The 24,798-nt window shown below is 45.2% G+C and overlaps 1 pseudogene; it reads left to right on the top strand.

Annotated features, from left to right (window-relative positions):
• The first annotated feature begins 260 nt into the window (after positions 1 to 260).
• LOC140222632 (uncharacterized) lies at positions 261 to 24,094 on the top strand (annotated as a pseudogene).
• The last annotated feature ends 704 nt before the right edge of the window (positions 24,095 to 24,798 follow it).

Genomic DNA, 24,798 nt, shown 5'->3' with positions numbered 1-24,798 from the left:
AGTGCCGTTAGACCTAACCCCGTTTCTTTTATAGGATGTTCCAAGAAGGCTACACAAATCAGGACGAATGGACCCGAGGACATTACCTGGACAAGCCAGGGTTTGTGCAGCTGTTATGGAAAACGCTGCAGGAGTTAGGCTTTCATAACCCTCCGGAGTATTATTGGAGAAAGGAGGATACCTGTCATAAGCAGTATTGTACTGTTTATGTCCATATCCCAGATGAAGACACAAACCCCAATTGGCGTCTTGATGAAGTGATGGAGTCGGGCTTTGAGTTTAATGATACAATTGAAAGGGCAGCTATGACCGCTCTCACGGATCTATGCGAGAAACATAAAGTAGAAATAGGGTCGAGCTCTGCTCGGTTCTATCCTATAAAGCATCAAGATGATGGAATTTGGAAGAGGAGGATTAAAGCCCTGAAGAATTCTTCTCGCGTGGAACATGATGTTTTGGTTGCTGCTGCCTCCGATTATATGACTGCCATGTATAACCTGCATCAGTCTTGCATCAGGGAATATTATAATCAGAGGAAGAAAAATGAGGATGCCAAGATTGAGGTAATGGGTGCTAGACACGATAAAGAATTGTACAAGAAAGCAGCACTGGCAAGGGAACATGACATGGAGAAGATCATGAGGGAACAATCCAGAAGGATAGATGAATATGAAGAGAAGCTCAGGGCAATGAAGGAATTCATGGATGCCAGTAGGAATATGGCGGACAGGGCAAGAGAAGAGGCTGAATCCAATGTTAACAGGCTTGAGGCGGAAAGATTTCAGCAGCTGGATGAAATCTTATCTCTTCGTCTGGCCTTAGAGGAAATGCAAGCTCAAGTACCTGCCAAGAACATAGTAAACGTTCCACAGTCTCCACCACCAGAAGAGCCACAGCCGCTGAACCCAGAAGAAGCAAATCAGTTGGTGGACGTTGTAGGTGTGGAGGGTGATATGGTTCCACCTGCAGCTCCTGAGATCGACTTATATGCTCATGAAAATTTAGAACGTTTTGATGTCGATATGGAAGATGATATGGGTGAAGCTCCAATGGAAAACCATCACTTTGCCTGGGCCGATGCAAATGTAGACGGATTAGATCCACAAGGCTATGGACCTATGCAACAGTGGGGTGAAGCTGAGCAGGAAGGCGGGAAAGAAGAAGAAGACCCAGAAGAAATGGAGGGGAATTCTGGAGTTAGCACCTCTGCATCATATACCTCCTATACTTCCAGTGACCCCGGGCTAGAGTCGGAAAGTGAGAATTCCGTAAATCAGCCCCCACCTGTCGCTCCTCCGGGACAGACATTGATGACGGTGGACTAGGATGTTCTACAGGCTGCGATGGCCCGGCTAGGACTAAATGCTGAAGAGTTAGGCATCTACCCCTATGACAGCTGAAGCAAGATCTTGACCAAGAAGTGTTATGGTGTATTTATGTAAGATAAACGCAGTGGGATAAAGTAGTGTGGTGGTTTTGTAAAAAGGCAACTCCGGGTCATGTAATATAAATAATCATGTATATAAGTGTGGTTTGTGTGTAATTACAATAGGCATGTTGTGATGTGTGAAATACTAGCATGCTCATGGAACTGTTGGCAAACTGTGACTTATATATTAATACTCTATTTGATTTTGACAGATGACGGATCCGAGAGGTCCTCGAGCTTTGGGGTCAGGGGGCCACGAGGAAAACTTACCCAGAGCCCCAATGCTGGCTGATGCCATAGCCAGCCTCATGAATTCAGGAGCCGAACAGGCTCAACTGCTTCAGATGATTGTGCAAAACACTGGCAATGGTGGAAACCGACGGGACCCAGAATGTGGTGTATCTTACACCCAATTTCTGGAAACTCGTCCTCCGATATTCTTGAAAGCCGAGCACCCACTAGAGGCTAATGAATGGCTTCAGACGATGAAGCAGAAATTTCAGGTGATTCCCTAGTGCACCACCACCCAGAAGGCGGAGTTTGCCGGACTCCAACTCCAGGGTCCCGCTGGGACCTGGTGGACCAGCTATTTGGCAAGGCAACCTGTCGAGAGGGAGGTTACATGGGAAAACTTCAAGGAATCCTTCCGAACACAGTTTGTGCCAGAAGGTATTATGCGAATGAAGTTGGAGCACTTTCTAGGGCTGCAGCAAGGGACTCGTAGCATTCTGGATTACACCAATGAGTTTGATCACTTGGCCCAGTATGCACCGGAACATGTTAATACGGAGTCCAGAAAGAGGGACTGTTACCTTCGCAGGCTTAATGCACGGATGCAGGAGAAGTTGTCTACCTGCACCTTTGCTGACTATAGTTCTACGGGAAGCACAGCTATTACTGCAGAAGAGAAAATGAGAATCTTAGATGAAACTTTAAAAAAAGAAGAATCTTTGAAGAGGAAGAATATTTCTTTTGGAACCTTCGGGAATGCCCCGCACAGGATGAAGGTAGTATACCAAGGTCCTCCTCGACCCGCGTATCGGCCTTCTTTTCAGCAGAGGCCATTTCAGTCCTGGAATGTCAAAAATCCTACAAATACTCCTCATCCTGGAAATGCGCCACCTCTTGGGTTTCGCAGCCCTACTCCTCAGGGAAATCCACAGGTTTGTTTTAACTGTGGAAGGCCGGGACACTTTGCCTGGGACTTTCATTTTCCCAAAGCTGGGGGAAACGCGAATTTAAGGGCTCAAACCTCTGGTCAGGGCGCCGAACAAAAGTTTGTTCGCCGCAAATTTCTAAATACCAAGACGGGGCAAGCTCACTATATGAATGTGGAGGAGATTCCAGAAGGTGAACCTATTCTGGTAGGTATGTACCTTGTCAATGATTATCCTGCCATGATTCTATTTGATTCGGGTGCATCGCATACTTTTATAAGTAGGAAGTTTGTTAAGCAACACCAACTAGAAGTGCACACCTTAAGTGTCAAATATGCTATTCAAGCTACTGGAGCTACTCAAAATACAAATTGGGTAGCTCGCAATGTGATTTTGAATTTAGAAGGAAATAAGGTGGGTGCTTATCCTTTAATTTTGGAAGATCAAGGAATAGATATTATTTTGGGGGTAAATTGGATGAAGGAACATAAAGTTCAAATCGATATGGATAACCGGGTCGTTAGTATGAAAGATGACCAAGGTCATCCTTTTGAGCTCCAATTACCCGCTCATCCTTGTCTGGACCAGATGGTCAAAAAGACTAGAGCAATGACTCTAGAATCTATTCCCGTGGTTAATGAGTTTGTCGATGTGTTTCCAGAAGATCTACCTAGACTACCGCCTGATAGAGCGGTAGAATTTACTATTGAGTTAGAACCTGGTACTGCTCCTATCTCAAGAAGGCCATATCGAATGCCACCTAAGGAGTTAGCAGAATTAAAAGTCCAACTCCAAGAATTGCTAGATAAAGGTTTTGTCCGACCTAGCACTTCACCATGGGGCTGCCCTGCACTATTTGTTAAAAAGAAAGATGGCACATTGAGGTTGTGTGTGGATTACCGCCCCTTGAATGCGGTAACCATTAAGAACAAGTATCCGTTGCCACGAATTGACTTGTTATTCGACCAACTAGCTGGAGCCAAGGTCTTTTCAAAAATCGACCTTCGGTCAGGATATCATCAGATTAAGATAAAATCCGAAGACATACCTAAAACAGCCTTCTCAACCCGATATGGATTATATGAGTACCTGGTTATGTCTTTTGGACTGACAAATGCCCCAGCGCATTTTATGTATCTCATGAATTCGGTATTCATGCCAGAATTATATAAATTTGTGGTTGTCTTCATAGATGATATCCTAGTCTTTTCCAAAGATGAAGAGGAACATGCGCAACACCTGCGTATTGTTCTAAATAGACTCCGGGAACACCAGTTATATGCCAAGTTCAGCAAATGTGAATTCTGGCTAAAGAAAGTTCCATTCCTTGGGCACATACTGTCCGAAAAAGGGATCGAAGTAGACCCCGGAAAAGTCAAGGACATATTGGATTGGAAACCACCAACCTCTGTTCATGAAGTGAGGAGTTTCTTGGGAATGACCGGGTATTACCGTAGGTTCATTCATAACTTCTCAAAAATTTCCAAGCCAATCACGGAGTTGTTAAAGAAATAAGTAAAATTTGGGTGGAACCCCGAATGTGAAGAATCGTTTCAAACCCTAAAGAAGCTACTGACTATAGCTCCAGTGCTAGCTCAACCTGATTTAGAGAAGCCCTTTGACGTGTACTGTGACGCCTCAGGGACAGGGATAGGGTGTGTTCTTATGCAAGGAGGCAGAGTCATTGCTTATGCTTCTCGTCAACTGAAGCATCATGAAGAACATTACCCTACCCATGATTTGGAGCTCGCTGCTATAGTCCATGCATTAAAGATATGGCGGCACTATCTTTTAGGTAGTGAATGTCGTATCTTTACTGACCACAAGAGCTTAAAGTACATATTCACTCAAGTGGACTTGAATATGAGGCAGAGACGATGGCTGGAGCTAATTAAAGATCATAAGTTAGAAATCCACTATCATCCTGGTAAGGCCAATGTGGTGGCTGATGCTTTGAGCAAAAAAGCCCAATGCCACTGTACTACTGTTCAGTCTAACTTTAAGACCTTGTGTGAAGAATTAGAAGATTTAAGCTTGGAAATAGCAAAACAAGGTGCCCTCCAGAACATTATTGTACAAGACACCCTAAAAGGAAAAATTATAACAGCCCAAAAAGAAGATCCTTGGATCAAGGTACTTTATCAACAGAAGACAGAAGGAAAGATTCCCGAACTCACTCAAGAAGAAGATGGGGGACTATATTTCAAGAAAAGGATAGTAATTCCTAAGAATGAAAGCCTAAGAAAGTTGATCTTGGACGAAGCACATTTATCTAAGTTCACTATTCATCCTGGAAGCAACAAAATGTACCAAGATTTAAAGCAAAGATTCTGGTGGGCCAAGATGAAACCTGAAATTGCAAAATATATAGCCGAGTGCAATACCTGCCGGAGAGTTAAACCAATCCTACAAAAGTCGGCGGGTTTGCTTCAACCTTCGGAAATCCCTACCTGGAAATGGGAGGATATTTCCATGGAGTTCATAGTTGGGTTGCCTACTACTTCAAAAGGATATGATTCCATATGGGTTATTGTCGACCGACTTACTAAGTCAGCCCATTTCATCCCCGTCAAGACTACATACCCAGTGTCGACATATGCAAAGATCTATATAGCCCGGATTGTATCTCTGCACGGAGTACCAAAGACAATTATCTCCGATCGAGGCTCCCAGTTTGTTTCCTGATTTTGGGAACAACTACAGAAAGACATGGGAACTACTCTAATCAGAAGCTTGCCCTATCATCCTCAAACAGGGGGACAAACAGAGAGAGTCAACCAAATCTTGGAAGACATGTTGCGGGCTTGTGTCCTTACCTTCTCTAAGTTATGGGACGACTGTTTGCCCCTAGCCGAGTTCTCCTATAATAATAGCTATCAAGATAGTATTAAAATGGCACCTTTCGAAGCCTTGTATGGTCGAAGATGCCGAACCCCCTTGAATTGGTCGGAAGTAGGAGAAAGGACATATTTGGGATCAGATTTGGTTATGGAAACAGAAGCAAAGGTCCGGAAGATTTGTAAACATTTAGAAATAGCCCAGTCTCGACAAAAGAGTTATTCAGATAAAAGGAGACGGTCTTTGGAATTTCATGACGGAGATTTTATGTACCTAAAGGTATCCCCGATGAAGGGAGTACAACGTTTTGGACTAAAGGGTAAACTAGCCCCAAGGTATATTGGTCCTTATGAGATTCTGGAACGAAAGGGTCCAGTAGCATACAAGCTATCGTTACCAGACCAACTTACTTCTATACATGATGTATTTCATGTGTCCCAGCTTAAGAAGTGCTTAAGAGTCCAGAAGAGATTCTAGAAGATCTAGAAATTGAGCTTGAGCCAGACCTAACCTACGAAGAAAGGCCTATTAAAATTTTGGATCAAAAGACAAGAGATACCCGAACTCGGAGTATTACGTTTTACAAGGTACAATGGAAGAATCATACTCCAGATGAAGCTACTTGGGAACAGGCTGAAGACCTAGAGTCTAAATATCCTAAACTATTTGGAACTGTCAAGATCATATGAACAAAAGCCACCACCCCACTTTCCTTGTACAGAAAAGAGAAAGATGTTTGACCTGATGCAGTTTCCTTTCCATTCTTAAAACCAAGAATTTAACCCCTGGAATCTCGGGACGAGATTTTGTTAAGGGGGAGAGGCTGTAACACCTAGTGTTTTAAGTCATCAAAGGTAACTAAGAAAAGCCAAAAGCCAAATTATGGAGAAAGGGAGAAGAAATTGGCTAAAAATCAAATTCGAGTCAAATTTGACCGAAATTTGAATTTTGAATTCGAAATTCAGAAAAATTTGGCAAAAATATGGAATGAAAGGATAAGAGTGTTTAGAACTTGGAGATCAAGATTGGGGACAAAATCTGGTCCTAAATATCTCAAGAAAACCAAAGAAAGAAATTAAAACCGAAGTGTACTGTTCATTACCCGACAATAGGAATTTCAGAAAAACAGCACAAGTGTCCATTTTGGAATTTGATTTCTGCCAAAATTTTCAAATAAAGGGATCAAGACAACTATACAATACTGAAGTATGGACTTTGGGCAAGAACACCAGGGTGTTGTTGATCAAGAACCCCAAAGGGAACAAATTCAATTTGAGGCCTAAAGTTGGCACTCTGCCATTTTTGGCTAAGTCACTGAAGCTGTCATTTTTCTAAGTCTGAAAACAGTGATAAGTGCCTATGTTTGGAGCCGAATTCAGGAGAATGTGGTACAAGAAGCATAGGTGATTATGGGCAAAATGGAATCCCTGATGATTGTAGAGTATGATTGGTCAGTAGTTGGATTAAAAAGAAGGGAATTAGGCCACTGAAAGTATTTTCAAAGATGGGTAAATGACTCTGATTCAGTGACTGTCGAACTGATAGGGTATTCAAAGGAATTCAGTTAAACTGAGAAAAGAATTCAAAATTCGACTATGTTAGGATGTTTATCTCGGGTCAGAGCAAAAATAAAACTTGGAGAGTTCGAGTTTATCTACAACATTGCTTAAAGGACCGTGGAGCCGTCGGATTCAAAATCGACCGTGATTTGGATTTGAATTTCGGGCATCAGAAAAACAAGAAGGGGGGAGGCGACAGAGCCGAGCACGACGTGTCGCCGCCGGTGCTTCTGCCCGCTGTCCAGCTCAATAGCTAGGCCACCTCCGCGCCACGCAAGTCCCTAGCTAGGTCACGGTGTCGACCATGCGCACGGTAAAATTTCATATATCTACCGCTCCCGCCGCCGCTTTCACCGTTGGTTCTTTTTACCGCCGCCGTCCTCTCTGTCAAGCCGCCACCGCCGAGCAAATACTCCCACCACACCGCAGCTCCCGTCGATTCCTTCCGTCCACACCTCCACTCACACCCCACCAGCAACCCTAGCAACTTGTTGCCCAGCCCCTCCGCCGGCGTACCCTACATCGCCGCCGTTTCCGTCTGCCACCGCCGCACCTCCTGCTCACGGTGAGCACCTCCTTGCTGTCGTTCTTCTTCCTTTTGGGTAATCGTAGATGAGTCCTTGGGGTACTAGGAAGCCGTAGGAGTAGTCGTCACGGTAGGCCGAGCCGTTGTCGTGCGTAGTCACGGCCGGCCGTAAGCGCCGCTGCCCGCCGTCGTGGAGGGAATGGCTCTGGCCACCTCCCGGGGAGCTATCGCCGCGCACGGGTGCGCTAGGGCATGGGGATGCTTCCCCGGCCTAGCCCCGTCGCCGGTAGGGTGCCGGCCGGCGAGCCGCACCGCCCCCTGTCGTGCTCAAGTTTTGGCGGGAGGAGGAAGAAGGGTCTGGCATCGCCGGGCCCGCGTGTCAGAAGAAGCAGGGAAAAGAAAGAGGCTGGCCGGGCGGAGGAGTCTGGTGGGCCGTGGTCTGGTTGGCCCAGGCTCCGGTGCGGGGAAGGGCCGGTAGGGAAGAAAGAGGGCGGGCGCCCGGGTGGTCCAGCAGGCCGGTTTCGCGGAAAGAATAGGAGGGGGAGTAGTGGGCTGTTGGGGCAGGTGCCGGGTTTAGAAAGAGAAAGAGAAAAAGGAAATTGGCCCAGTGAGCCTAGCAGAGGAGGAGGTAGGCCAGCGGGTAGAATGAATAGGAGAAGGAGGTGGGTCCGAGCTGCGGGCCCAGCGTAAGAGAGAGGGGGTAGAGTAAGGGCGCGTGAGAAAAGTAGGCCCGGGGTTTTTCGGGAAAATTTAGATTTTCTTTTGTAGAATAATAGATTAAATCCGGTTATCACTATTTAAATCATAGAAATTTCTAGGGGTGTCCAAAATTAGTGAAACCAATTTTGTTAGGCTTATTTTATTTTCCTTTATGCATTAAAATTTTTATACCCTAGGAAAAATTCTCGGTTATGAATGCACTTGATCACTGTTGAGCATCGTAGTATGAATTCATGAATGCTATATCTTTCCACTAAAATTTTGGTGTATGACTTAATACCTTGTTGTTTACAAGTAATCTTTTTATCATCATCTAGAATGGTTAGGTAATAACTTAATTGAAATAAAAGATAAAGTTAAGGACGCTTTTATAGTAAGCTCTTTTAGCAAAAAGTATGTCAGCCAGTACACCAAAAAGCTATTATGTAGTTCCAAGAAAAGCTATTATATTGGTTAGTCGGGTAAGCCTTGCTGAGTACCCCGTACTCAGGGTTATCCCTTGTGGCTGTTTTCAGAAGCACCGCAGGAATCCACCGAGGAGGAAGCCCCGAAAAACTAGGGTATTGTTACGAGTCTCGCAATACCCTTAGAAGAAATCTTGAATGCTCAGCTCCTACCTGAACCCGTTTATGTTTAATTCCTAGAACCTCGGTTTGACCTGCACTGTTAAGTTTATTTCAAACTACGTCTTGTAATAACTCGTACCTTATGTATGTATGTAAAAATGTAATATTTGTTGATGCTTTCCCATCGCGGAAACAATCCTGGTGTATGGCTATGAGACGTGACGTGGATCATTCGAGGAGTCCTAGGGACACTCGACGGACGACCGGACTTATACTGTTTTAAGTGCGTTTCGGATAATTGCTGTATCGGCAGCGATTAGGTGCATTTAAACCAGTTTAAGTTGGACGGTTCCGCCACAGGTACTCCCTAGGCGGGTTGCCGGTCTAAAACACCGACAGCTGGCGCGCCAGGTAGGGGGACTCGTCGAGTTTCTCAGCGCGAACTCAATGGCAAAGGTCATCATCAGACCCGTTTTCTTCATCAAAGCTGGCGCCACCTTCGTTTTTGGATCCTGGCTTTGCGTCGCCGAAGGCTCGGGATCGTTCCGGCGCCAAATCGTCGACACTCAGCAGAAGAAACCAGAAAATCTGACCAGAAAAAGATTTCAAAGTCAACGAGTTCGAGTTCGACTACGCGTCGGATTCGACTTCGCCTCGGACTACTCCATCCTTCCGCTCAGGGGTCGGGCACTCCCGACCCCAGGACTCAGGGTCGGGCGAGGCGGAGCTACTCCTCCAAAGGGTCGGGCTCAGCCGACCCCTGGACTCAGGGTCGGACTCGCTTTGGATTCGACGGCCCCAGTCAGCATCCAAATTGGTTTCGACTTCAAAGCGGTTCCCGCACGGACTCCGCAACGCGACTAAAGTCCACCAAGGGTTTCTTGCTTGAACCCGAGTCGACCTCGGGCATGACGAAGATGTTGACTCCGACTCATCCTACTCACCAGAGATACCATTATCTGGTCCAGCCCAAGGGTTGGTAATAACTTCGACATCACAAGGCAGATTCGTCCACTGGCCGGGATTGCGACCACCTCTTCTCGACCGTGACTACGACTCGCGCCTAGTCGCCCATATAGACAACTTACCATATCAAGAAGGCGTTCCACTCAACCGTGATGAGAGTTACACAGAAATTGCAACATCAAGCTCTGAAAGCTACTACCCGGACAGGGAAATACTTGTTATTACTCAAAATAACAACCCGGGTACTAGCCAGGACAGAACCCCCAGGCGATTAGCACAAATCGACAACATCTCCGAAAATGAATCTTCTATTAACGCCCCTCACGGTGAAACTTCCGAGCAGCGCAACCAACGAAGGACGCGCAATGCTACTCGAGCCGAGCGGCGACAGTTGATGGCTACAAATATCCCCATTACGAATCTTGAAAGGGCTTTCAATGCAGTTCAGGCTCCCGATGTAGAACCACCTTTTCTTCCACTCCCCATGGGAGTCGGTCAGATTATACTCAATATACGCGCCCGAGTTCCTAAGCTGGAACCCGGCGCCTCCAAAGACTTCCGTCCGCTGAGCACTCGGCTGAGGCTTACAACGGAACAGCTTCCTAAACAACTCGAGACTTGGAGGTACTCCCAGATAAACTTCGCACGGGTGTACGAATATAGACATGTGTAGTACACCATTGGGATTCAAGTGGACGAGCTGAAGTTTGTAGTACTCGAGAATACCTCTAAAGAAGTCGGAGGTGGGCACCGCCAATCCCCTTTCCACAAAATGCGCAAGCACGTAGCCTCTCCTATAGATAATGAAGGTTATCTCGGGATTATGATCAATCCTAAACTAACCATATCCGGAGTTGCCTAATGTACTCTAACATCCCCCCGCAGTCACAATAGGAGTGCGCAGACGATGAGACTAGAGAATAAGCCGAAGAGATGACATCTCCCGCAGTCGCAACCGTTAATGCGTCGCAGATGTTGTGGCTGGCATGGGAGCCGAAGAGGCTTGTCAAGCAGATGGTAGCCCCTTAGTGCCAAAGTAGCCGAGGTCGACGTGGACGTGATCGAAGCCGTGGAGGAGGGCGCGGGTCCTGTCGGCTGGGCAACCTCGGGCCCATCAGAAGACTTGTACGATCCCACTCAAGGGAACGTACCCGAAACTTGCTCGGACATGAAGACTACTCTGCAGGGCGCGTAGGCTTCATGGACCCCCTGAAGACTTGTCGGGTCCAAAGGAAACTACTCTACTGAGTTAGAGTAGGACTCTGTAATGTACTCAACTAGGACTCCTGCCTTGTAACCCTGCTCCCCCGACTATATAAGGGAGAGTAGGGACCCCCACCAAACAACAAGTGCAACTTGACACAAGTTCAATACAACCAACACACAGGACGTAGGGTATTATGCGATCTAGCGGCCCGAACCTGTCTAAATTGTGTTCCTTGCGTCACCATCGACTCCTTGATTCTCGACGACACCCACCACACAAAAGACCACCTTGGGTACTTCCTAGGCGGGTTGCTGGTCTAAAACACCGATAGCGCGCCAGGTAGGGGGAGTCGCCGAGTTTCTTCACGTGAGATTGATGGCACCAGTCGTCATCAAGCCAGTGTTCGCCTTCGAGGCGGATGCAACTTTTGTCTTTGGTTCCTAGCTCTGCATCGCTGATGGTGCTGGATCTTTTCAACGCTACATCATCAACAACCAGGAGAAGAAGCGTCCTCACAAAAACTCTGATCGTCAAGAAGCAGTGGATTTCATCGGGAAAATCAAAAATTTCAACATCAACGACATCAAGTTCGACTACGCCTCGGACTCAACCCCGACTCAGACAAGCAAACACCAGCTGGCGTCTAAGTCATCACGCAAACTGACTCCAAGCCGAAGTCGATTTCCGCTCAGACTCCGCAACGCAGCCACGGTCCACCAAGAACTCCTCACTCGAGTCCAAACCGAACTCGAGTCAGTCAAGGACTGTGACTACGACTCGGACTCCATCCAAGAGATCCCTTTATCAAGCCCAGCTCAAGGCTTGGTAATTACTTCGACTCCGCAAGGTAGATTCATTTATTGGCCTGGGATGAAGCCACTGTTCCTTGCCCAAAATTACGAGTCATGGCTTGTCGCTCACATGGACAACCTCCCGTATCAAGAGGGTATCCCGCTTACTTCAACCTGCGAAGAAGGAAGCACTACGGAGATTGCAATATCAAGCTCTGGAATCTACTACCCGGACAGAGAAATTTTCATCATTACATCACCAAACAACAACGCAGGTGCCAGCCACCAAAAAACTTCTGGACGGGTTGGACAACTCAATGACGTCTCACAAGATGAGTTGTCAGCTAACGCCCCACGAGGTGAAACCTCTGAACAGAGAAATCAAAGAAGGGCATGCAATGTTGCACGAGTAGATCGTCACCGACTTATAGCTACGAACATTCCTATTGTGAACCTCGAAATAGCATTCGATGTAGTGCAAGCTCGAGAGCACAACACTCCATTCGCAGCAATTACCTCAATCAATATCATATCAACTCTCATACCTCATGACAGAGATAATGAGTTAACAGCACAACTCATGGAAAGGGGCAATGAGTTAATAGCACAACTCGCAGAACAAGCTTACAAACCACTTGACAAGGAATCACTGATCCCATCTATTCCTCACAATTCGGCCCACCAAGATGGCAGCACAGACATTGCAGTCCACGGTAGCAATCACAAGGCTCCAAGAAACAGTCACGAAGTAGTCAACCAGCCAAGATAACACAGCCGAAGGCAAAGCAGAGATGAACATGAGGCCCCAAGGCGAAACAGGGATGCAGGAGAGGCTAGCTGCACCAATTCAGTAAAGAGCCCTTGCCACCGCAGAGCTGATCGCGAAGCCTCAATCTTCAGCGACCCAAGAGAGGTACACAATAACAACCATCGCAGCAAACATGAACGCGACGCCAATGACTATGATCACTTCCCCACCTTCACCACACGAGTAATGAAGGCTAAACTACCCGAGAAGTTCAAGCCGACGGGGATCACTAAGTACAATGGCAAGCAAGATCCAGTCCAATGGCTACGTTGCTACTCACTAGCAGTTCAAGCAGCTGGGGGGTAATGATGATACAAAGGTTATTCACTTCCCCATATGCATGGAACCCGTGCCGTTAACATGGCTCGAGTCACTCAAGCCTAAGTCAATCTATTCCTGGGAAGACTTGACGAAGGCTTTCACTAATAATTATGCGGGCTCCATGTCTCGCTCAGGCAACAAAATTGACCTGAGCCAAGTCAAACAGAAAGAAAGCGAGACACTTCGCGACTACCTACATCATTTCTTTGAAAAGAAGGCTAAAGTAGTCGACATTTCAGAAGGGGACGTCATCGAGTGCTTTCAAAATGGCCTCTACGATCATCGAACATACCAATACTTTGGCAGACGTCGTCCAGCCACTGTCAAAGATCTCAAAATCATGGTGCAACAATGGGCAAATGAAGAAGACAAAGAGCGTGAGAGATTCGACTCTCATCGCAACCGCGGCCGCGACAACAATAACAACAATCATGAACAAGACAGAAACCGCAACAATGACCCTCGAAACAACTACTCAGGTAATTAGAACCGCAAGCGCAAACCTGACAACATTGTCGCGGCTATGTCCAACTCAGGCAATAAAGGGTCACACAAACGCAATGACGGGCCCTCCTTTACCGAGTTACTCAAGAAGTAATGCCCATGGCATCCAAACAGCAAAAACTCAGCGATTGATTGCTACAGCATGCGCCGAGTAATGCAGGAATTACCCGCACCACCCCTTCCCGAAGACATTGGTCAGAAGAAGGAGAAGGGTAAAGGCAAGGTCAATGAAGCTGACGAAGGTGAAGGCAAGTTCCAAATTGCCTCTAAGACAGTCAACGTCATTTTTGGTGGAATCCCAGGTACCGCGTCTAAGCGGTCCAATAAGCTAGTACTTAGAGAGATTATGGCTATGGAGCCAGCAGCTCCTACACCACTCAAATGGTCTGAGGTACCCATAACTTTTAGCAGAAAGGACCAATGGACAAGTTTCTCAGAACCAGGCCGATTCCCTCTGGTACTCGATCCTGTCGTCGCAGGCTCAAGACTTACCAAAGTACTCATCGATGGCGGAAGCGGACTCAACGTCATTTTCGCAAAGACACTAACGAAAATGTGCCTCGACATCACAGACATGCTTACTCCAACAGACTCACCATTTTACAGAATTGTCCCAGGCAATGCTGCCATACCTTTAGGACAAGTTGTCCTATCAGTCACTTTTGGCACCAAGGAACATTACCGAACCGAGTACATTAGGTTTGAGATTGCTGACTTTGAAACTTCTTACCATGCCATACTCGGAAGACTAGCCCTGGCCAAGTTTATGGCTATACCATACTACACTACGTATACCTGGTACTCAAGATGCCAGGACCTAAGGGTGAGTTGACACTACCTAGAGACTTGAGGCGATCTTACGAGTGCGACACGGAAGCTGTCAAAATCGTAGCGACTTCTCAAGCACCCAATCACATGCAACAAGTCTTCACAACATCAAAGAAACTCAGCCCCACAGAACTCAAGATCCCAGAAAACAAGTCGGGATCGACTAAGGTGAAACCAGCAAGCAAGAAGGACTTCAAACCTGTCGATCTCTAGACTGGTGACTCATCCAAGATAGCCCTGATTGAAACAGGGCTAGACCCTAAATAGGAAAGTGCGCTCGTTAGTTTCCTTCGGGCTGACCATGATATCTTTGCTTGGAAGCCAGCTAACATGCCTGGTGTGCCCAAGGAGCTGATCGAGCATTCGTTAAATGTTGACCCCAAAGCTACCCCAAAAAGACAACGACTATGAAGGTTCGCCGAAGACAGAAGAGATGCAATCAAAAAGAGCTAGCCAAACTACTCGCAACAGGGATTATCAAGGAGGTTTTCCACCTTGATTTGCTAGCCAACCCTGTACTCGTTTGCAAGAAGAACAATGAGTGGAGGATGTGCGTCGACTATACAGACCTCAACAAGCATTGCCCAAAGGACCCCTTTGGACTACCCAGGATCGACCAAGTAGTCGACTCCACAGCTGGGTGTGCATTGCTCTACTTTGTCGACTGCTACTCAGGCTATCATCAAATAGCCCTCAAAGAAGAAGATCAAGCCAAAATAGCTTTATCCACCCTGTTTGGAGCATTTTGCTACAAAACAATATCTTTCGGGCTAAAAAAATGTAGGTGCGACCTATCAACGTGCCATCCAGATGTGTTTCGAGAAGCAACTACACCGTAAGGTAGAAGCTTATGTAGATGACGTAGTCGTCAAAATAAGAAATCCAGATGATCTAGTTGTAGACTTAGAAGAAACCTTTGCAAGCCTACGAGCATTCCAGTGGAAACTCAACCCTACGAAATGCGTTTTCGGTGTACCCTCAGGAAAATTACTCGGCATTAGTCACCGTGGCATTGAGGATAACCCGGAGAAAATCTCTACCATCACAAATATGCAAGCTCCACCTGGCATCAAGGATGTGCAGAAGCTTACAGGCTGCATGGCAGCCCTCAATCAATTCATCTCAAGGCTTGGAGAACGCATCAGCGAAGGCACCTGAATACACAAAAGCAGCAACTTCTTGTTGACAGGATCAGTAGGATGATGAGCCGAGCGCGATGGTAGATGGTGCAGCTAAAGAGCGCAATTGCATCTACCTTCAGCAGCGTCGGCGGCGGTGTCCGCGAGTGTGTGGCAATAGGTGCGGACTCAGACCAGCAGCATGGGTGGCGCCACTGCCTGAAAGGGTGGCGTCGTCGACGAGGATGGCTTTCTCACGAGCATTGCCGCAACATCCTGAAGGGCGCAATGACAACCTCATCTTCGGGAGTGTCGACGATGAAGAGACAACGGGACAGCAGGGCGACACAATCCGATCTCTGATCGGGAAATAGAAAAACAGTAGCAGCAAGAAGAGGCCCACGGAGAACCAGTCTGACCGGCGGAGGACCAGTCGGACCGGAGTCTCCGACCGCGCTGGTCGGAGCGGTCGGATGCATCGATCGGAGGTGCCAATGGAGCGGTCGGGGCAGCGCAAGGATGCGCCTGGAGGGGCGCCCGCCACCGCTAGGTGCCACTGCGGCCTGGAGGAGTGGAGGGCCACCCACCGCCACCGCCGGGGGCCGCCACGGCCTGGAGGAGTGGAGGGCCGCTCGCCGCCGCCGGGGGCCGCCGCAGCCTGGAGGAGTGGAGGGGTGATCTGCTTGCTGCTTGACCACGATCGGCACGGCGGATCAGAGGGATCGGCTGCGCATCCTATGAGGGCGCTGCTCTCGGCGGAGATTGATCTCCTCGGGGGCGGTGCGAGGGCAGCGGAAGCCGGAGGCCTAGGATTTGTAACCTATTCTCGTGATACCATGAAAGCAATAGGGATTGCATATAATGCATGAGATGATATTGCTTGAGCCCCTTGGGCTGATTATATAGGAGTACATGGCTTGGAGGGCAAGTAGCCTCTCCTAGAGATAAGGAAGATTATTTCGGAATTACAATCAATCATAAACTAACCATATCCGAAGTTGTCTAATATACTCTAACACCGTTGTTTTTAATTAGCCTGTTAGTTTTAACGAACCAAGCCAAATTGGCTCGTTATCAAAGCAGGTTTTTTACCAGCCAAGCCTTAAAGGAGCGAGGGGGCTCACCTCGAAGTGTTAGGATGGAAAATGGTGTCACAGGTCACACTGAATTCCAGTACAAGCGATTTTTCAGGTAAGATACGGGTGGTTTATATCATGGGCCTCGAGTTGACTTTGAATGATTTGTATCACGCCTAGTGCAAAAAGAGTGCACGTTTCTGTTCCACATAAACAGAGCGAAACATTTTCTTTAAGTAGTCATACCTATGTTGTTTTTGAAGACAAAAAGAAAACAAAACAAAAGAAAGGAAATGGAATATAATGAAAGCTAAGGCCAAAGCTCTATAGCGGCAATCAGTCAGCCACTCATCAAGTCATCAGCAGCATCGTCTCCCAAAGATGTACAGCGGCAATCAGTCGGAGCCACCGAGCGCCCACTGCGTCAAACATTCCAAACGGCTCACACAAACGCAAACTGCACATCAGATATTTTGCAAGTCACTACTTGACCACACAAAACCGCACATGCAAAGATTTAGGCTGCGAAAAATGAAAACGAGATTTTAGGCGTGGAATACCTGATTATCGGTCTACATTTTTCATAGGTTTATATTAATTGATCCCGAATTGCTGACCATATGTAGCCGCACTTAGCTCGCCACTAGGACAACCATGGTCCATGGCTTCTGTACTCTTGCTAGATGCCAATTCGTGTCGTTGTCAAGCTCACGCCAAGGTCAACCCATTACGCATAGGCCACAGAGCTTCGACGGCTACCCTGAAAGAACGAAAGCGTATACTGGGCTGCACCTGTTTGCGCATTTCTGCATGGAACCGGCATGATGGGTCAAATTGCGCATTTCTCTATCAATGCGTGTAGTCGCGGGTGGCGGGTGCTGGCCAGCGACGCACGCGGACTCGCAGTCGCTGAGGTGCGCGTCTGCGTCCCATGCATACTCGCACAGTCACACGACATATCCCCCGTCCACGGCGCGACGTGCGCCAAACAGCCGGAGTGGCGTCTATCACTCGGTGCGCCCGTGCGGCGGCATCGATCTGCGCCACAGCTTTTTGGCGGATTGGCCGGCCGGGTTGCCGTTCTTCCTCGTCTCAAAAGCTGCGCGGCAACAGCAGTCAGATATTTATCCTTTTAAGTTCAGGCAAACAAAAATGAAACGAACCGCAATAAGATACTTGGTCAACAGATCTTAAGATTAAAAAAGTCAACATACTGTGGATGGGTATGTCATGTACTAGTAAAAGAAAGCACTTTTACTCATAGAATAAATTTAGAAAAATACAAGCACACTCATGAGTCGCCGGAACCCGGTGGACATATTTATATCACAGTGAACCTAAATAATTGTATGCTCATGTACGCTCAGTTCACACCAGCTAGGTCACCTACATTGATGAATATAAAACAAGGTTTGTTCTCCTTCCTTCAGTTTTATGGGTGTTTTTTATATACTTAAATTAAGGGAACTGAAATTTAGATATTCTAAATAAAGTTTACCTTGAAGTTATCATTGAAAGTCAAATGATAAAGTTCACTAGAAGGGTGAGGGAGGAGTTTTAGTGCTAATTTTGGCATTCATGTGGAATATGATGAATATATGTCAGACCTAGTGGCTAGTATAGTTGGCTTGATTTGTGCTGGATCACTTTAAATCTCTACATATTGAATAAATCTTATATAACAATGTCTAAAACTCGTCCCTCTTGATCTATTGCATTCGTGAAAGATGCGACTGTTCACAACACCCCAAGTGTAAGTTTGCAATAGGTGGATTAAATGATGGAGAGATTATAGCTCCTGTCCTAATCCTATCTATTTAGTAAGTTCCTATTGGAGAATGAGAGAAGGAAACGCATAGCTTCCACTGGATTTACAATCTAAAGCGGAATATTACCCGAGTCCACAATCCCATATTCCTTCATAGCAACACATCAAAAAGTCACATCATGAAGAACGGTGCAATTTGTTACAAAGATCAATAAATTCATCCAGAAAGAAAAATGTATGTGCCCATCTACAAATCACTACTAATGTTAAGAAGAAAATCGAGGTCAAACATATTGCATGGTCTAAGATTCAAGAGATCTAGCACTTACTAAAGCGGAATATGAGGGGCCCATACTGATCTCCATCTCCTCCATTTTGATCAAAATTATTTGCTAGTATTCCGCGTTGGTGTATGAGGATGCTATTTGCAACTATGAAAATGCAACAATCAAACTTTTTTGTATGACACACACCCTTGCTCATAAAATAATTTAGGATATATCTTTTTCTAAAGCATGTTGGTTTCTATCGACATTATCTGTATTATGCGTTGGTATGAGGATAATATTAGACTTACTGTGTAGTACACACCTACAATAATCTAATATAAAAATTTAAATGTGAAAAATTCCATGATTTCATAAGAATATCGTCAGAAGAATCAATCACATTATCGTGTAACAATACAAACAAAATAATATAGGTTTATAAACACTCATTTTGCATACCTGGAGGCAAGTTATGATTACTTTGGACTATTTTCAATTAACAATAAAATGTAGTAAACAAAATATAGATGAATCAAATTAGTAAGAGACCTTAGCTTCTCAATAAACTAGCGTGCCAAGTCGGCGAGACTTTACTATGTTATAAATAAATAAAAATGTTTAGAAGGTATAAAATTGTAAAAACAAGTTTTAATATCTAGTTTTCATATACATGCCCATACAATCTTCAAACACATAGAAACATTAAATTATCTACCTATTGTTGTTGATTACAAGCTGCACACAAGTAAACAACTCAACCCATATAGTGCCACATCCTATCTAACAACACACTTGAACTTTGCCCTCGAGCACTCACTACTGCAATTATTGCAAGCTATACAGCGCGAGCCTAGCTAAATAATATATGACATTGTATGTGTTTGTTGTCACTGTTGCAAAGACATTGGTCTATCATCTTATCCAGGCAAATTGCATGGTTATCAGGCTTTTATTCGATTAAGTTTATTATTTTGTTAGTTTATCAATATGTTTATAATATATTTTTGTCACTATGATAAGCTGTGCATTATAAAAAAATAGAAATTTTATCCATTAATCATAGTTGTATGCACTGTAGGTTAAATACTAATTTGTCTGAAGATATGCAACGTATGGTTCTAGGCACCAAAGTTAACTGGGTCATCAATGACACAATACCAAGAATCTCTACACTAGAAAAAGACAAATATGACTAATAAATAGGGGTAAGCATGATCATTTCATACTTTTGCTAATAACTTTCTTTTAGGAAAAGAGAAGTTATATAAAATATGTTTTCGATCTAGGAACAAGTAAGCACTTAGAAAAATCAATAAACATCACTACACGGCTTATCGCTTCCGATTCAAACAAAACTGATAGTGATATGATTTCATTGGCGGTTTAAGTAAGTGGATGTAGTGGATGCAGGAACCGGTTGTGTAAACACACATATTACTGCAATTTCCATCTATGAACCGATAGAGAAACATGTAGTATTTTCACTGTTTATTTGAAATCACAATCCGGTAGTGAAAGGTTGCCAGTGTTAGTTCGAGTTTTGACCTAGAGGTCATGTGTGAGTCGGACAACAACTTATAGATCTAGCAGTAATAAACTCATAAATTTTTTTATATGAAGTCAGATGAAGACAATTTTCTATGTTAAAATTGAGATCTACAAATTCAATTGAGTTCATTTATGGACCCAAATATTTCATTATTATGTCACATCTTTTATAAATTTGAACTTTTGAATTTCTTTTCAAATAACCTCCGATGGAGACACATTATATACCAAAGTTGTAATGCTCAATTAGATCTAAAAATTTATGTTTGATAAATTTTTAGTTGAAATTATTTAGGGGTCCAAATATTCCATTATTATTCTTCATACTTTATAAATGTATTCCTTTGTATTTTTAAACAACCTTATACGGAGACATGTTGTATACTAAAGTTATAGTGCCCAACGAGATAAAAAAATTTACATTCACAACCTTTTTAGTTGAGATCGTTTTGGTGTTCAAATATTTAATATAAGATTTCGAGAAGTTAATGTAAACGAACAGCAACCCTACACTAGTCACAAGTGACTGGCGCAGTGGTATGGAGTGATCAGCCTTTGTCACCGCCGCTTCTGAGTACTTAATCATCATTGTCATTGTCACTATTCATCTAGTGGTTTCAAAAACCGGTGGTGAAGAGGGGTTCCGAATCGGTGGTGATAATATTTCTATAGTTGTGAAAATGACAAACGGAAAAAGATACTAACAATAGCTACGGCCAGAATTAATATGATGACCCGCCCGACCCTAGCTTAGCCAATGAAAAACAAGGCGAGCCTAGGCGCTTGCCTAGGCGCGACTAGGTGCTAGGCGGAGGGGTTCCGCCTGGCCTAGGGGTGTAGGCGCGTCCTAGGCACTGGCCGTGCCTCCGCGGCGTTCTGCGGTGCCTCCGCGGCGTTCTGCGGCGCCTCCGCGGCGCCTGGGCGGTGAGTAGGTGGAGGAGGCGGTGCCTAGGTGAGAGCGCATGAGGTTTAGCCGGTGAAGCGCGCGCACGGGAAAGGAAACGCCCGCACAATAAAAGGACTCGATTTCCCTTTGTAAGCCTCCCGCCGCCGCATCTGGAGCTCCCTGCGCCCTCGGCCGCCAGCCCGCCGCCACATCTGGAGGTCCCTGCACCCCCGTCTGCCGCCCGGCCCTGCACCTGAAGGTCGCCTACGCACCTGTCCGCCAACCGCAGCCGCCCCTGGAGGTCCCTTGCGCCCCCATCCACCGGCCCACCGCCACTCCTAAGAGGTCCCCTGCGCCCCATCCGCTAGCCCGCCGCTACCCCTGGACCTCCTTGCTGCCCCTCGGCCCACCGCTCGGGAACCCCAAGGTGAGGTCCTTGTCCTTCCTCCCGCCGCCCCCTGCTCCTCTGTACTCTTCTTGGTTGCTCATCAGTCATCTCTGCAATTCATGATTTTTTTTGTGTCTATATGCTCTGTATCTCTACAATTCATATACCTTGTACTACTTTGTATGTTGCTGTGTGCCTGTATGCTCTGTATCTCTGCAATTCATATATGATGCCTCTGTTGCTCTTCAATGTTCATGTAGAATGTTAGGAGGTAGTGCTGCTAATGGATGTGCTCCTCAAACTGGTACTGGTGCTCTGGTTTTACCACTGATGTGCTCGGGAGGAGGTGAATGTCCTGAAAAGAAATTTAGATGATGTGGGATGGGAGTATGGGTTTCTGGTGGATCCAAACAACAAGGACAAAGTGGAGTGCAAGTTTTATGGTCATCGGAGCCAAGGAGGGGTGCATCGGTTGAAGGAACATGTGGGCAATGTTGGAACAAATGTGAAGAAATGCAAGAAGAGTACACAGGAGGCTAAAGACAAGTGCAAGAAATCACTGGAAGATTCAAAAAGGAAGAGGAAGAAGGCGGTTGCTCGTGAACTAGAGCTTAGAGAAGAAGTGAATGTTTCTCGAGTTGGAGGAGAGGATGAAGAAGTAACTTGTGTTGGAAGTTTAGAGCCTCACAAATTAGGATCCATGGATAAGTGGACACATGCTATTCATCCTAAAGCAACAAAATCTGAATCTTTGCAGCAACAGAAACTGAACAAGGAACTTTGGAAAAAAAGAACACATGAGGTGCATAAATATATTGCAAGATGGGTTTATACACATGATAATCTACTACTCACTTTTTCATTTCAAATTTGAATACATGCCTGAACTACTCACTTTTTTGTATCATGTGCAGCCATACCATTCAATGCTTGTGACAATGATGAGTTCAAGCAAATGTGTGAAGCAATTGGACAGTTTGGTCCTGGACTTCAACCTCCACCTCTGCGTGATCTGCGAGAGAGTTTGCTAGAAGAAGAATATGCAAGAACCAAGAGTTTGCTGCAAGAACATGAGGCTGAGAAGGTGAAGAATGGGTGCTCTATTATGACTGATGCTTGGTCAGATAGGAAGAGGAGAAGCATAATGAACCTGTGCACTAACTCTGCTGATGGATCCAGTTTTGTCAGCTCAAAAGAGATGCCAGATGTGTCACACACAAGTGAAGTCATATTTGAACTAGTGGACAAGGTAATTGAAGACATTGGTCCGGATGATGTGGTGCAAGTAGTAACATACAATGCTTCTAACAACATGGGAGCAAAGAAGCTACTTTTGGAGAAGAGACCAAACATCTTTTGGAGCTCTTGTGCAACTCACACAATCAATTTGATGCTCCAAGGAATTGGCAACATGCCACGGTTCAAGAAGGTGATTGACCAAGTAAAGGCATTCACCAGATTTGTCTATGGGCATACAAGAACATTGGAGTGCTTGAGACACTTCACAGAGGGGAGAGAGATAATAAGGCCATGAGTGACTAGGTTTGCTTCAGCTTTTCTCACTTTGAACATCATACTAGAGAAGAAGGACCAACTAAGAAATATGGTAGTTCATAATAGGTGGGACACATTGAAGGATGTGAAGTCAAAAAAGGGAAAAGATGCAACAGCAACAATATTGAGTCCAACCTTTTGGAAGGATGTGAAGCTCCATTTGAGTGTTTTTGAGCCATTGGTTAAAGTTCTTCGTTTGGTTGATGGGGATGTGAAGCCATCAATGGGTTTCCTATATGGAGAACTACTAAAGGCAAAGAGAGATCAAGGAAGCCTATGGCAATGTTCAGTCCCGCTACAACGAAGTTATTGCTATTATTGACAAGAAGATGAAAGGAAGACTAGATTCTCCATTGCATTTGACTGCCTATCTGTTGAATCCATACTACAGCTATGGTAACCCATCAATCTTTGATGATGCCACAATAACAGAAGGATTTATCAGCTGTGTAAAGACCTTTTATCATCATGATGAGGAGATGCAAGATCAGGCTGTCAACACTGAACTAAAGAAGTTTCAGAATAGATAAGGATACTTTAACAAGAAGCTTGCAAGGAGTTGTGAAAAAATTGATTACAATCGAGGTAGAGGTAACTTATGTTACACGGCTGGTTATCATCTATTGTATGTTTGTAACTAATATTAAAGAGTTGTTGTTTATTTCAGCATCTTGGTGGTGGCTGTATGGAACTGAAACACCAGCTTTACAAAATTTGGCAACAAGGATCCTTTCTCTGACATCAAGCTCTTCTGGTTGTGAAAGAAATTGGAGTACATTTGAAATGGTTAGTCCCTAACTCCCTATCTAGTGACTAGATTTCAACAGTAAACTTACAGGAATTAAGATAGTTATATGCTCTCATGTTTAATTTGTAGATACACACTAAGAAGAGAAATAGGCTTACTACAACCCGACTCAACAAATTGGTCTTTATTCAATTCAACTCCAAGTTGATTAATAAGAAAGAAAGGATAATGTCAAAGAAGATCACTGATGTTCTCTTGTCTAGTGAGGCAACTGAAGCTCAAGGTTTTCTGTATGAAGATGGAGATAATTGTGCAACAGTTGTCTATAGAGATGAGGAAGATGAGGAAATGGATGGTACAGGGATACCTTGGTCTGTTATTGGAGATGCAGTGGGAGCAGATCAACAACTTGAGCTGCGTAGAAGTGCAAGAGTGAGACAACTTTATGAAGGAGAAGAATTTGAGTCCAAAGAAGAAGAGTTTGATGATGATGAGGATGAATATATGGAACCCTATTGAAGAAGTCAAGAAGATATGGCAGTGGGGCTTTATCAATTATCATGTCATGTTTATCACTTTATCTTTTAATTTGTCTTCAACTTATGCTGAAATACTATATTTATATATATTATTCAGCTATATATATGCTAAAGTACTATATTTATATATATTATTCAGCTATATACGCTGAAATAAAAAAAAAGATAAAACGTCTAGAAAACGCCTAGGCACACCTAGACGCTAGACGATGGGTCTCCGCGTAGAAACCGCCTAGTTCCTTAAAAAAACATTGAGCTTAGCTATGTCTCATCACTCCATCAGGTACATCACTGTAGGTAAACGCCCAGAGACCAGATTGAGCGATCAACCGAACCTAGGCACTCACGCACTATGCCACTGACGTACTGTTCAAAACAAAAGGCAGCTAAAATGCACGGTTTTAGGTACCTTTCTATCATGTTCCGAACCTTCCCACGCCACGCAAAGACGGCAAGAAAAAGAGCAAAAGCAGCCATGATGCCCCGATCACCCTCCCTCTTTGTTCCCCAAAAGCCTGGACCGGACCCAGCTCGATGCGCTGCTCTTTCGTTCGCCGGTGATCCCGTGTTGGATGCCAGGCACGCTGGTGCGCCGCGCACAACCGCAACCGAGGCCACCACTCGCGTCGACCAATCACCGGCGGCAAGTGCGCCCTACATTTGTTACGCGCAGATCGGACTGGG

The sequence above is a fragment of the Setaria viridis genome, chromosome 4, assembly GCF_005286985.2.
Source record: "Setaria viridis chromosome 4, Setaria_viridis_v4.0, whole genome shotgun sequence".
Classification (NCBI taxonomy): domain Eukaryota; kingdom Viridiplantae; phylum Streptophyta; class Magnoliopsida; order Poales; family Poaceae; genus Setaria; species Setaria viridis.
Note: the sequence above shows the minus strand (reverse complement) of the source record. Positions and strands in the feature narration are given on the sequence as shown.